Source organism: Hippichthys cyanospilos, chromosome 5 (genome assembly GCF_059441005.1).
Source record: "Hippichthys cyanospilos isolate Australia breed blue-spotted pipefish chromosome 5, RoL_Hcya_1.0, whole genome shotgun sequence".
In the NCBI taxonomy this organism is placed as follows: domain Eukaryota; kingdom Metazoa; phylum Chordata; class Actinopteri; order Syngnathiformes; family Syngnathidae; genus Hippichthys; species Hippichthys cyanospilos.
In genome coordinates, this window is record NC_142373.1 from 6,105,327 (window position 1) to 6,121,031 (window position 15,705).

General features: G+C 39.5%; 1 pseudogene; it reads left to right on the forward strand.

Moving 5' to 3' along the window:
- The first annotated feature begins 4,228 nt into the window (after positions 1-4,228).
- On the forward strand, positions 4,229-7,904 carry LOC148423252 (uncharacterized; annotated as a pseudogene).
- Positions 7,905-15,705: the final 7,801 nt, after the last annotated feature.

Below are 15,705 nucleotides of genomic sequence, written 5' to 3' on the forward strand. Positions count from 1 at the left end.
ACCCTGTCTAGAAACAAGACAAGTCAGTGGTGAATATGACAAATATTGTATTCATGAAGGACACCCTCCAACACTTTAACTAAAGCACTTCACTGAGAGATTTTGCAATCTTCTGTTCCCTCAGGAACACAAAAATACAGTAAAGGTTCAAATTTGCAACAGTTATGAATGGGGTCAAGCAGGGAAGTAATGTTTCCTTGCATTCCTTGTAATTTCCTCAGAGTAATTCAATTTAATTTGAATGCAAAATTAGTGATAGAGGTGAATGTTTTAATAACCAGTCTCAAGGGATTGTCTTGACTATTGAGGGGAAATTCTAGGGCATACTGATGGGACTAATGTTCCATTTGGCCTGGGAGTGTTTTAAGAACCCCCAGGAAGCCAGTGGGGTTGGCTTGAGTTTTGGAAATCTCTGATGTTTTACATTGCCTGAGGCCCGTGTGGCTTTTGCTGGGATTCATTGGTGAAAAGGTTTTTTTGATTGTTTTTTTTGGTGCTTCCTCATTATAAATCTCTGTCCATTCTAATGGATTTAACAGAGCATCTATGCTTTTGACGTTTGGTATATAAAATCAAACATATTGATAGAAAGTGTTTTATACTACACAAAATATTTTTTGTGGTAGTGTGTCTGGTAATCTGAAAGTCAAATTACTCTACCAAAAAGAATGCCTTTAAACATTGTGACAAATAAGCATACTGTATTTATACAGGAGTAGTGCACCCAAAAATCAACATCAGCACATCAATGGATCTCTTTTTTACCAAGAAGATTTTTTTTTCCGTCACAACAGGCGCCAGGTCAATGCCAATCTAAAGTCAGGCGTACAAACACACACACACACACACACACACACACACACACACACACACACACACACACACACACACACACACACACACACACACACAAAACAGAATGGATGCTAATCAACTTGTTTATTCTCTTTCTATTTCCATGAAATAAATGATAAGAGAATTTGATCAAGAAATCATGAATTAACCTCAACTGAAAATGTAATCATACAAATTGTATCAATTCCCATCCCTACCCACCAGTATCTTCTTGCACTGGTGCCATGGCATTGCCAGTTTCTTGGGCTGAGGTGCTGTCTGGCAGTACAGGTGTGGTCAGAGCTGCTAGTGTGTGCAGGACAGAGCTGACTATCTGCCTCTCATCTGCCTCCTGCTGTATTGTTTATTTATAATTTTTTGCCAGGGGTGAGGGGATGTAAATTATCCGCTTGTCCGACTGGACATCTTGACAGTTTTCCAGATAAACAATGAGGGTAGTACGAGGTCCATACAGTTGCTGTCATTTGCCCACCACCTTCTCAATTCTTTCCCTCCCAGCTTGCCTGTCTATGAATGGCCTAGGTGTTATTCTTTTATCCCTATCATTTTTATTCGCTATTTTATTCTTTTTATCCTCCATTTTATTCTATTTTTGATGCGTACTCATTTTGTCTTATCAGATTTAGCGTTTATGTTTTTGAGGTGTTTTGTCTGTTTTCGCGATGTTTTTATTTTTCTGTACAGCACTTTGTTCAGCTGTGGTTGTTTTAAAGTGCTTCACAAATAAAGTTGGATTGGATTGGGGGTGGAAAGTGAGACACAGCCTGCAGTGTGTACGGCAGATGTCATGGTAAATTGGGCGAGGTAAATCATGTTTGGAAAAGTCTTCCTTATGGAAGGTGTTGATAGCTTTCCACAATGTTGCCATATTGTCTCTGCTGTACTTTTGTGAGCGCACCACCTATTACAGCAAAGGCCACTCCTTTCTAAAACAGAGATTGAGATTTCAGCCTCTGATATTGTACTCTGTGCCGTGAAATTTGTGTCAATCCACCACAGTTTTAGGTTTGCCATAATACTCACAGCAGTTCAATTTCCTTTTCCCCATAATCCTCTCCTTTGCGTTTAGGAAGTGGTCGCATTCCAAGTATTGAGAATGCATACAGCTGATCTCCCATTTTGCTCCTGTCGCTGTTTTAGCCTTAGCTAGAGAGACGAATGATATTTTTCTTTTTGTATTTTTCTATTTTACCACCACCCGTCGGACCTGTGTTCGGTGTTTTTTATTTATTTTTGAGGACTGTTTCCATTCTTCGTTAGCTAGTGATTCACCGGTTCTCTGAACAGCTCCTAGCTCCGTTCGTCCTCGTTCTCGTGCAGCTCTGCTAGCGTAAGTATTCGCTTGGCTGTACTAAGATAAGCATGGCTTCATGCACCTCCACCGCATCAGTCACTTGCAACACTTGAATTATTCTCATGGAGCAGCTTTCTCTCCTAGAGGGCCGTGTCCGTCAGCTAGAGCAGAGTAGTTTGATAATGGTAGATCAGACGGACACATCTGATAGTGACAGTGCGGGCCGTAGCCCTCCCGCAATGCCGCTAGCTTCGAGAGGGGTCTGATCGCAGGATGTAGGACGGGGGGCGTGTAGATCCAAAAATGGCATCAAAAGAACTACACACCCCCTAGGGTGGGGTTTTGCCTTTATAGGAAAAAGGGGGCGTGTAATTATTTTTTCTAGGGAGGGTTTAATCCTGAACTACCGTATAGATATTAGAAAAAATGGCGGATTGGGCGCGCAATGTAAGTTAAAATTTTTTGTATTTAAGGAATGCTGCACAATTTTAAATTGGATTTTAATAAATATGGGTCGTTTAGCTATTCAATTCAGTGGATGTTATGAGATTGTTTTTCCTAGCATGGTGTAAATATAAGTATAGGATTGTGGAGTTATATATTACAACAGGTGTTGTCACAAATCGCTTTTTGCGTAGTTACTCATTCATGTTACTTTAATGTGACAATAGTACATGAATAACACGATTTTAGACGGTGGATTAAAATGTTCAAATGCATCTTTTTTGTTGTTAAGGTGATAAGAGTTTGAATTGTGCAAATTTACAGTAAAGCAGGGAGAACAGCTAATTTTAAAGTTAGGCTCTTTGGTGTAACTTTGACAGACAGAAGTCATTCTGCTAAAGGATATCAAGAAACTACACAGTGAAGTAGGATTGATTTGAATTGAATTAGCAAAAGTCCAACATCAAATTCTCAATTTATATCCTTTGTTCAAGATGAATTGAAGTGTGAAAATAATACATCTTAAACTGTTTACCGTTAAGCATAACAATGAATTTGAAAAATAAACATGATAGTTTCTGAATTTCGAGAGCCAGCAAGAGAGCTGGAAAATCATCCACAATGTAACTATGTCATATCAGCCAATAAATACTTTTTTTTCAAAACAATTAAAAAACAAAACAATTAAAATTAATATTCAACAGATTAAAGTTTAATGACAATCATATAACCATCTAGAGTAATTCCAGGCACATTCTTGTGACAATATAGTTATATATTTCCTTCTATTATAGTTAATAGAAGGAAACTGATGCATCTAGCATACTATGCAGTGCACATACACATATCCATTTTCTGTACCACTTATCCTCACTTGGGTCTAGGGGAAGCTGGCGCCTACCTCAGCAGACTCTGAACAATCGTGCTAGCCTCCTATTTCTGCTTTTATCTGGAACATTTCGATTTAATTTGCAACTGATGATACACCCCCTGAGCCAAAACACACATATCATTGAATTTTTGACTAAATTCAGTTGTGTGTAAAAACAACATGTTCCTCATTTTTTTGTTCTCAGGTTCCATCCAAAGGGGTGCATAGGCCATAGCAGCTAACATAGGTATAAGAAAAAGGTGTTTATAGCGGAACATTGTAAAATGGCAATTAAATACTTCTTGTAAAAATAACTTTGTTAGTTATTTTTTAAAGGATTCAAAACATAACATAAAAGGAAATTTACAAATATAATGAAACCCAATTTAAAACAGGGGCATCATCAATGATATCACAGTTTATATGATTAACACAAAAACCTATCAAGTCCTAGCCTTGTTCTCCATTACATCATACCAAATACTAGTTCTAGTTCAGGATACACATCTGCTTATGTTAGTTCTTACACTTTTTTGAAATCGCTTGTACCCCTTCAAACTATAATAGCCTTTTCTTATTGCAAAAAGCTTCTGGATACTATAGCAAAGTTTGCCATTATACGTTATATACATCATTTGTGCCATTTTGAATTCAACTAAGTCATCATAAGTAATTAAGTAAGTAAGTAAGTAAGATCATAAGTTGTTCAAGACTCACTCCAGAGCAGCAAACATTTTTGAAACATTTCAACTGTCATTAATATAAAATTATTAAAGGACCAAGCACAGAGCCTTGAGGGATCTATGTGGTATCTTCAGCTGAACTGATTTTTTGTTATTACAATAAATTGCACATACTGATTTCTATCATGCAGGTAACTTGTTATCCATTTGAAGTCCTAGTCCTTTGAAAAAAAAAATCCATTCATACAGTATGATCTATAGTAACAAACGTTTTCTTTAAATCTATGAAAATCAAAATTGGGAATTATTTGTTATACATATTAGTCGCAATTTCCTACAAAATCTCCAATACTGCCAACGTAGTGGACTCGTTCTTCTTGGAACAATATGGATTTTCAGTGAAATGATATTTCTTAAAAGTGAACTTATCAATGAAATTATTAAGTGTGTGTATGTGAATATAATTTATCTAGATTGTTTTTGCCAATTGTGGTAATATTTATTTTGGTCTCCACTTTTACATTTTATAATTATTTTTGCCATCGTATTTTGGATGGCGGAAAACACTGTTGTAAAGGACGTATCACAAATGTATGCAAGAGGTTGTACTGTACAACATTTTCCATAATATTTTTTTACTAGTGTCAGATGAATATTACAAGTGTCGACCATTTACTTTTTTTAATAGTTCTATTGCACGTGTTGAATTCATGATTTTTAAATTGTATAAATACATAACATAAACATTAGATGCATTATTTCACTCTATTATACAGTATCACTTTGTGTATGTACCTGTCGGGACAAGACGTTATCCAATAATATTTGAACTAATGTCATATTAATATTACAACAGTCAGATGACCTTTTATTTTTTCTAACGCTTTACAAGATTTAATAGTTCTATTTCACTGCGTTATGTTAATATGATATATAGTAACTACGACATAAATGTTAGACTAATGTCACCCACTAATATAGCTTTATGTACCTGTCGGGACGAGGGTGTGTAGTTCTTTTGGTGCCATTTTTGGAACTAAACGCCCCCGTCCTACATCCTGCAATCAGACCCATTAGCTAGTGTCGGCTAGTGCGGGTCGTAGCCTAGCTGCTAGTGCGGCTAGCATTAGCCCTAAGAAGCCTGCTAGCCGTGGTGAGCCTGTTCAGAAGCATAATCGTTTTAGCCCCCTTGCTAGGCATACTCCATCCCAGTATACTGGCTCCCGCACAATTGTTATAGGGGACTCCATTACCCGTAACATTAAGCTTAAAACACAAGCCACCGTAATGTGTATTCCTGGGGCCAGAGCACCCGACATTGAAGCTAATCCTAGGGAGCTGACACGCAAGAGGCCTAGACACCAGTTTAGTGCAAACAACACTAGTTACTCGGACATAGTTATACATGTTGGCTCCAACGATACTAGAATGAGGCAGTCTGAGATTATAAAGAAGAACATAGCTAGGACTTGTATTCTCGCTAGAAAGATGAGTCGGCATCGAGTTATTGTCTCTGGCCCTCTGCCTGCGAGAGGCAATGATGAGAGGTTTAGCAGATTATTCTCGCTTAACTGGTGGATGGCTAGTTTCTGTAGAGAGCAGGGTTTCCAGTTTGAAGATAATTGGCCCTCTTACTGGGGCAAGCCCGACCTGCTAAAGATGGATGGTCTTCACCATAACTGGGAAGGCGCCATCACTCTTTCTAGAAACATAGATTACTGTTTGAGCCTTCCATGACTTCTCACATTAAAGTATGTCAGGTCGCAGGTAAGTGGCGAGCCTGCTAGAACGGGTGTGGAGTCGTTAAGGCTAGTGTTAACCGGCACTAGGCTGGCCTGCTACAACACACATAGCATACTTAGTGTAGGTCACTGCAATCCACACACTGTTTCAATACCAAATGCTGAATCCCCTAGTGATAAGATTTCTGCTGAGGTGGTGTTGATTAAGGAAAATAGCCGTGCCTCCTTCACCGGTCAGACTAGTGACAGAGTACTGAGGCGGAATATTAATAATAATAAGTGCGCTGTAGCTGTCAACAATCGAATTCCTACTTCACTAACATTGTGACGAGGTTTTAATTACTCAAAATACCAAACAAGCCACAGCCATCAAAATCTTGTTAGTGGTAATACCAGCAACATGATGATTCAGAATAGTCCAGGAAAAAATTCCCAGTTTAAATTTGGCTTCATAAATATTAGGTCACCCCCCTCAAAAGCCCTTCTTGTAAATGATCTTATTACAGATCACAATCTTAAAGTGCTTGGTCTGCTAAACCTGGCTATAACCAAATTAATTTTTATCATTAAATGAGGCCTCACCCCAAACTTTGTGGGCTCACACGTAGCCCTTCCTTGTAAAAAAGGGGGAGGTGTCGCCCTAATTTCACGATTAATTAGCACGAGCACTAATCACACCTTCAAGACATTTGAGGCTCTCATTATGTGATTGAGCTCCTCACCACCATTCTATGTGGTAGTTATTTACCGTCCTCCCGGTCCTTACTCTGGATTCTTAGATGAATTCCCTGAACTTATGGCTGATTTAATAACACAGATAATATATTAATTATGGGTGACTTGAATATTCATTTGAATTCCCTATTGGAGCCACTAACTGTAGCATTTCAAGCAATAATCGATGCATTTAGTTTTACAAAAATAATAAAAGCAGCGACACACCGGAATGGTAATATCTTAGACTTATTGTTAACTGCCTGAAATGTCACAATTTTGCCATATACTAACGCTATGTCTGATCATTATCTTATAACATTTCAAATCCTAGCTCAGTGTGGTCTTATTGTCCACAACCAAGGCTTTAAGAGCCGTGATATTAACTCATCAACCACCGCTACATTTCTGAACTACTGCCATCCACAACAGCTTCCTTTCCGCCTTTCACTGGTTCAGTCGATAAGCTCATGAACGATTTTAATACAGTTTTTTTAAATTCCCTAAACTCTATTGCGCCGTTGAAACTTAAAACTCGTCCGAAGCGGCACACTCCGTGGTTTACGGAGGAAACGCGTACATTTAAATTGTTAAGTAGACAACTTGAGCGTAAGTGGCGAACAACTAAACTCAATGTTTTTCGTCAGGCCTGGTGCGATAACTTGCTGAAATATAAAGATGCTCTTAGGTTAGCTAAAACAAATTACTTTTCCAAAATGATTAGTCTTAATAAAAACAACTCAAAATATTTATTTGATACTGTAGCAGAGCTAACACAACAGCAGCAAATTAATGATAGTTCCCTCCATTCAGCACACGATTTCATGCAATTCTTTACTCAGCGGATTCAGCTAATAAGGGAAGAAATAAAAAAGGCAGCGCCGCTCACCACCTCGACTATGAGTGTTGATGCTAGTTCGGACAACCAGGTTCATGAAAGTCTGGCTACCCTGTCCCAGTTTGATTTAGTATCCCTGGAGTGTCTTACACAACTAGTTAATGCAGCAAAGCCGACGTCCTGCATGCTCGACCCGCTTCCAGGCAAACTCGTCAAAGATTTATTCCCGGTCTTAGGGTCATCTGTCTTGAATATTATCAACCTGTCACTCCTCTGGCATTGTACCTGAGACTTTTAAGACGGCTGTCATTCAACCATTACTTAAGAAACCTCACCTAGATCCTGAAGATCTCTAACTATAGGCCAGTGTCACACCTTCCGTTTATCGACAAAATTCTTGAGAAAGTTGTAACACAACAGCTTAGCGATTTTATGATAGACAACGATAGATTTGAACTCCTTCAGTCAGGTTTTAGGGCCAACCACTCAACTGAGACAGCCCTAGTAAAAGTGACGAATGATCTTCTATTAGCCTTGGATTCCAACGTCTCATCAGTATTGTTACTGCTTGATCTTAGTGCCGCATTTGACACTATTGATCATCATATTCTTATAGAACGTCTTAGATCATGTGTTGATATCTCGGGATCAGCACTTTCTTGGTTCAGATCTTACATCCTGGGAAGGACGCATAGTGTTTCTTATGGTGATGCGATCTCTGAGTCTTTCTCCGTCTCATGTGGTGTCCCGCAGGGGTCAGTACTTGGTCCCTTACTGTTCAACATCTACATGATTCCTCTCGGCGATATTATACGCAAACATGCTATTAGTTTTCATTGCTATGCTGATGATACCCAACTCTATATGCCCTTAGAAATAACGGATCCGTGTAAGTGCAGTAAACTGGAGGCTTGCCTTGCCGAGATTAAACAATGGATGTCTTCCAATTTTCTGCTTCTCAACCCTAATAAAACTGAGATGTTATTTATTGGCCCTGCTCATCATCAGCACTTGCTTAAGAATACCATGCTGAACCTAGAAAACTGTATTATTTCCCAAAGTAGTTCTGCAAAAAATCTCGGCGTGATATTTGACTCCACTCTCTCCTTTCGAACACATATTAATAACATGACAAGAACGGCGTTTTTTCACCTCCGCAATATAGCTAAAATTCGCCCTCTTCTTTCTCTTAGCGATGCAGAAACATTAATTCATGCATTTGTTCCGTCGCGCCTAGACTATTGCAACATTTTGTTTTCTGGACTTCCCATGTCCTACATTAAAAGCCTGCAGTGTGTACAGAATGCAGCAGCGAGACTATTGACAAGGACGAGAAAGTTTGATCATATTACTCCGATTCTAGCTGACCTGCATTGGCTTCCAATACACGTGAGATGTGATTTTAAGGTGCTGTTAATTACTTATAAAATTCTACACGGTTTAGCTCCTTCCTATCTCGTCGACTTAGTATCACCTTATGTTCCGCCCCGACAACTTCGATCGCAAAATGCCGGTTTGCTATCGACCCCACGGGCTAAAAAGAAGTCTGCGGGATCAAGGGCATTTTCCATTCACGCACCAGTACTATGGAATGCCCTACCTATGGAAGTTCGCGCAGCCACCTCAGTAGAAATCTTTAAATCCCGACTAAAAACACATTTATATTCAAAAGCATTTAGTTAATTTAGCCTGTCTGTAGCCTTCTTCTTTTTTCTTTTTTCCTGCCCCCCTCTTCCGGCTGGGAGAGGGGGGCTAGCTAGATGGTGAGGGTTGACTTGACCGCCTCCATTGGGTCCTGCGCTGGTCGACCATCACGGGTTAGGAGTTTGGCCGTCTGCAGTCCACCTGGCTGGTGAAGGAATGTAGTTTTTAGTAGGGTGACTGGCAAGAAAAATTCAGAGTAGCAACTTTCTGTGGAGCCGGCCCGGGAGGTCAACACCTGGTGCGATCATTTGTCTTTGTGATGCAGTCAGTAAAACAGGGACTTACTGGCGGCAATAACAAAAGAGGGGCGCCACAAAAGATAGGAGTGGGGGTAAAGTCCTCCAGAATGCATTGTTTGATGATCGACCTCGAATACACAGAGATGATTGGCGTCCACAGGTCTGGGACGGTGGGGACACACACACACATGCACACACATACACACACATACACCTACGGGCGCAAACAATAAAATACTGAAATATCGTACCGTATGAGAGAGGAGTTAAAAGATCAGATGAATGTAACAATAAAAGTCAGGGCTATATAATGGTGCAAAAAAGAACGTTCTAATGTGTGTTTGAGTGTCAAAAGCGTCTACACAGTTGCTGAAATGGCTGGATTGGAATCCTCCAACCGAAAGGGGGCAGCAGAGGACAGGATGACATGGACCTGTGACAACCCCCATTCAGTGGACCGGCAAATGCAAAAGAGAAGGGCCGATGAGGAACCGGCATCATTCTCACCATGACACGGGAATGATCCAGAGATCTCTGTTTTGGACAATTGACTTGTAAACTGCATTAGACAATTTGGTAATAATAAATCTTCGAAGTGTTGTTGACGCGATGAACGTGTGCATGTGTGTTTATCCCGGCTCATACCCGAACGCGCAGGAATCTTTCACAAAGGTATGTAAACAATATCCTATTATTCAATTGGGCCCGCAATCGAAACTACGAACAAATGTGAAAGTTCCAACACTGGAATGTGGGATGGTTCCTGCCCAATGGCTTTGCCTGCTGTCAAGACATCACTGCACTATATAGCACATTATGTTTTCTGTAATTTATGTTGTTTCTGTGTCTGGTACATGCAGCATCCACTTCAACCTGTGGGCCTGGAAGGGGGCCCCTCCCACCTGTGGTCCCATCTGGAGGTTTCTGATTTTCCCCAAATTGGGGTTTTTGAGTTTTTCCTTCCCCTTCTGGGAGCTTTGACAGGGGATGCTGTTGTGTACCCTATACTGAAAAGATGTCTCTGTACGACCTCTTTTCATTCTGTGAAGCCCTTTGAGACTTCGGTGATTTAGGGCTATATAAATAAAATTTGATTGATTGATTGATTGATAATTTAGAAATAAAATTCCAACACTACCCATTCTTTTTGAAAACTTTTTAATGATGTCAAATCCGGTGTATCATGTGATTCTTCACTTTTTCATCTAGCATGCAAAAAAAGGTGATGGTAACAGGGGCATGTATGTTGTGGGACACATATTTCATGAATAATAATTATTATTTGAGATATTATGTTCGTTAAAACAAATATTTCCACGGTTGCAAGAGGCAGCAAAAACAAACAAAACAAAATAATACAAAAAAAAAATCAAATTCCAGTTGATCGTTTTCATTTGAGATTAATTTAGGTCAGTACAGGGCATGGGAAAAGATGGGAAAAATGTCAATTTAGGGGATACTTCAGACTTATTTAGTATTTTAAAAACTATTCCCTAGCACTCTTTTCTTTTAGTTTTTAGAATTTGTTATCAGGATATATACATTTACTCAGAAATGATATTTTTCAGCATTTTGTATGTGGAATATTTAAAATTTGATGGGTTGAACATAAGATGGTCTCAAAATATGGAATGATTCTTGTGCCCTTAGTTATTTAAGTTAGTGTATTACTTTTACGTTGTCCTCCTGTGGACTCCGCTCCCCTGTCATTTTGAGTTTTTGCATGGACAATTTGTTATTCCCCCTTTTAGTTTAACTTTGAATTCTGTTGTCCTTCACCGCTGTTGTGCTTTGTTTTTATTTCCACGCTCAGATTGCGCTTTTGGTTAATAAATCTTTTGGACAATCATTTTTTTTGATCATCGATCCATCTTGGGGCCACATTTTCAGCCCGTATACCCGGAAGCTGCCATGACACACATGTACACACAAATTTTATTAGCAAGGGCAGGTGGACACAATACTAATGAAGACAAATGCAAGGGGAGCAAAACAAGAACATTGAAAAAATAATGTTTCTATTTGGTTTCCCTCACGTCTCCCCTCGTTAGCTTTAGCCTGCCTTACTCGTGTCATACAAGCAGCTTCCTCTGCCTTTTGTTTCTCTCCAGCTGTTTCGTGTTTCCTCGTTAAGTTTGACGTTTATTTAAGTCCCCAGTTTCCATTCAGTTAGTTGTCCGGTCATTGTCAATGTTTTTGTCTATGTCATCTGTTCCCTAGTTCTGCTACCTCCTTGTCACTATTACCCTTACATCCAAGCATGACAATAATATTTATCAGCCTCAACTTTTACACTCTAAAATTATCTTAGTCGGTGACAGGCAGGATCATTCCACTAGCCTGAAAACAAAAATTAGCATAATTATTCCTGGTTTTTGAAATTGTGCAATGCAGAAAACAGCTTAAAGCCAAAAATCTTAAATGTTTTCAAATCAGTCTCAAGGTAGAGCTAGAGTGAGGTGTTTTAGGCTTTTAAATCATGTTAGTTGCTTTATTATCACTTTGAGCATTTATAAAGGTATGCAGTCTAGATTGTTGTTGTTTTTTTTTTTCATTTTGTTACTTTATTGTTTGACCCCTTTGTTGTCGGCTGGGCGCCGGCAGGCGAAGACTTGGAGGGCGTCAGCTGGACGCTTGCAGGCAAAGACCTAGGAGGCATCTGCTGGGCACCGGCAGGTGAAGACCCAGGAGGCGTTGGTGACTGCAACGGACTGAGAAGGGAGACTGCAGAGGGTCAAGAGGCTGCTCGGGATACTGCTGCTGTGCTGTGACTGGCTGCTTGTAAGGTGGCTGCAGTGGCTTGAATAAGTACTCAGAGAGTGGCCGCAGCGGCTTGAATATGGACTCGGAGAGCGGCTGCAGTGGCTTGTCGTTGGACTCGGAGAGCGGCTGCAGCGGCTTGATATGGGACACAGAGAGCGACTGAAGAGAAAGGGAACAAAACCCCCACAAACATGTGATATATATATATATATATATATATATATATATATATATATATATATATATATATATATAGCCATATAGATGTGCTGAAAACATCAGCATTCAACAGAATTCATCCAACCATTTTCTAGAGCTTTTTGTCCTCACAAGGGTCAGAGGCTTGCTTGTGCCTATCCCGCGTGGCTTTCAAGAGTAAGCGGAGGGGACACTGAACTGGTTTTTAGCCAATTGCAGGGCACACAAGTGAACAACCATTCATGCTCCCAATCACAACAATACACCAATAGTATGTCCAATACACCTGCCATGCATGTTTTTGGAGTGTGAGTCGAAGCTGGACTGCCCGGAGGGAACCCGCACAGGCTTGGGGAGAACATGCAAAATCCACACAGGAAGGTGAGGTGGATTAGACCAATAATCGTTGATGCTTAAACCAATCACCAGGCAGTTTATTTATTTATTTTTATCAGCCTTGCCCACCAGTCACCAGGGAGCTTTTTGTAAAAGCCTGTCTTCTTAACTGCAGACTGCAGGTGTGCACAAAGATTTTGTTGGACCCTTGAAAACATCCTCATAAAATCAGATTCATGTTCAGACAATGGACAAATAGTTGATGCTTACGCTTCAGTCACTAGGCACTTTTTGTCAGCAGAATGACACGTGACATCATGCACAGTCAGTAATGTCGTCTTCTAAATGTGCTAAAGTGAGCGGACAGCAAACAGCAGACACCCTCTCAAGCAACACTTTTGCAGACATTGAGGTCTGCTTTCAAGACTTGTTTAACTTCAAAACGTTTCGGCCCGAATCAAGACTCACAGGCTACCCTCTTTTGCACATGCAAAACAACACGGATGCAGACTTTTGCATGAGCAAGACAAACTTAGACACTGAAGCACACATTGGCGCCAACGCTCAAACACATACATTTCAAATAACAGCACAAACTCGCAAAAATAAAATACCTTCAAGCACTTATGCAAAAACACACATACATATTCCTCTTACAATCCATATTGAGTTTATTAAACCATGCACTCTTGCTGTGCAGCGTGCGTTTGTAAAGAAAATTCACGAACTAGACTCTGGCGCCCCCTACTGGATTCGCCGTGTTAAAGGTTTCTACTTGTCAATTTCTTTTTTTGACCGACAGTGGAGGGTCTATTGAAAGGATTCATACAGTAATTATGCAAAAGCATGATAAAATAACAGTTTTACAGTACATGGGAAATGACAATTTATAATGGCAGTCAAAAAATAATTTAAATCATGTTCCAGGGTATCATTTTCTGAGAGTCAATCTGAAACAGAGACTAGATCTTGGTACACTTTTGACTTTTGACCTTTTTTGACATTCTGACAAATTTCAGCTCTGTAGTGTTTTTTTTTTTCCAATGTTTTATTTTCAATTAAACACAAAAAAAGTTGCTAAGTCCAAAAAATGTGACCGAAAAATACATGTACAAGGGTTCAGCATACAATATCTGGTGAAAAGGTTGACCTTTCTGCCTCCATGAAAACATGAACAATTCTGTTTATCGCCCAATGTTCTTTACAGTGCCCCACTGTTTAACTCCCATTGTTCTTTACATTGGTTCACTTAGCAGAACAGTCTTTTATGTTAAAACTTGCCCAAGGAATGTTGTCTTGTTGATTACATTCGGTGGGGTCCTATTTGTGTGTTCCAGGGAGGAATGCCAGGAATGGAGGCGTTGCCACATGCACACATCAGGGGACAGACATGTCATGCCAAAATAAGAGAGACCTAGAGTAGGTCAATTTGAAATGCTGTTATTGGTATTTCATACTGTTGCTAGATCAATTTACATGAGTCTTACCATGTTAAAGTCGTTAAGTATGAATGCCATTCAGATGATCAAAATCCACAGGTCAACAGGTAGCATTTCATAAGATTTGTTGTTGTCCGCTAATATGATTGTGTGACGCATTGTGTATTGTACTGTACTATTCCTTCTTATCCAATGATGATACCAATACTTTAGCTTGGAGCACTGCCTGAACTGATTATTTTTGTAATGCTAAAATTTGTAATATATATATATATGGTCAACATCTAAAAACACCATTGTACAACTACTGTTGATGGGACAAAACCACAGGTACGCGGCACCAGCCTCTCTGCTATGGCATGTTGCACAAATTGAGGAGGTTACTAAATTATCAAAAGCGGGGCTTATTGCAAAGGTCATACACATTTTTCTGTGTTGACAATTTTATCACTCATACCTTGGCTCTTTACTTTTCTCTATTTCTACAAATGATCTCCTTCTAGTCTTAAGCAGTGCTTCTATGACAATGTATGCTGATGACTCACCATTATATTATTGAACGGAAAGTCTCAGTGATATAAATAAGACACTGCAAAATGAAATTGATCATGTATCAAAATGGGTAGATGATACCAAATTTGTTTTAAACATTTGTAAAACCAAATGTTTAATTGTTGGCTCAAATATGTCATTCAAGAAGACTGAGCCTTTGCTACTCACTTTACATTGCCTCCCTTTATAGTCAAGTGCATGAATTCAGTCTTTGAGGAATAACTATAAATGAATTGGTCCAGTCATGTACCGTATTTTCCGGACTATAAGCCTCACCGCCGCAGCAGCAAAAGTTGACCAAAAATAAAAAACATTTTGCCACGGACAAGCTGCACTGGACTATAAGCAGCAGATATTTATGCAAAAAGATGGTATATGAAAGTTTTAATTTTTTATATGTATAATTTTTTAAATTGTCCACCAACTGCAACATTCTCTCTTTAACAGCATTCTGTCTCCCATTGTTTAATTCACAGGTGTCAAACTCAAGGCCCGCGGGCCAGATCCGGCCCGCCACATCATTTCACGCGGCCCACAAAACGCCCATTCCAATTCAAGTTTACGGTCAAAATATCACATTTGTAAGTTCAACTTGAGATTGTTTGGGGGAAAATGCAAGCGCTTTTGGTCCTCACCCTCTCTCTGATTTCAAAACTTGTTGGAAGTGTGACAAATACACCCAAAATGTATTTTATCACAGTCATCCTGGCCCTATGACAGAAACTGTAACTCCAACGTGGCCCTCGATAAGAATGAGTTTGACACCCCTAGTTTAATTGATAGATTAAGTTAGTGAACATTGCACACACTGCACATAAATAATACATACGATCATAATACTGTATTATAAATACAATCATATATATTGTATATTGTATATCAAACACAAACTTTTAAACAGGATGTTTATGCTGTCCTCACTCCGAAGCGTCGGGTTTTTGGCCAGCTAGACGGCTAGATAACGACGTTTCAAAAAAGCAGACTGTCTTTCCTTTTGGTCCGCTTTATTTGAACAATGGCCATTGACCATTAC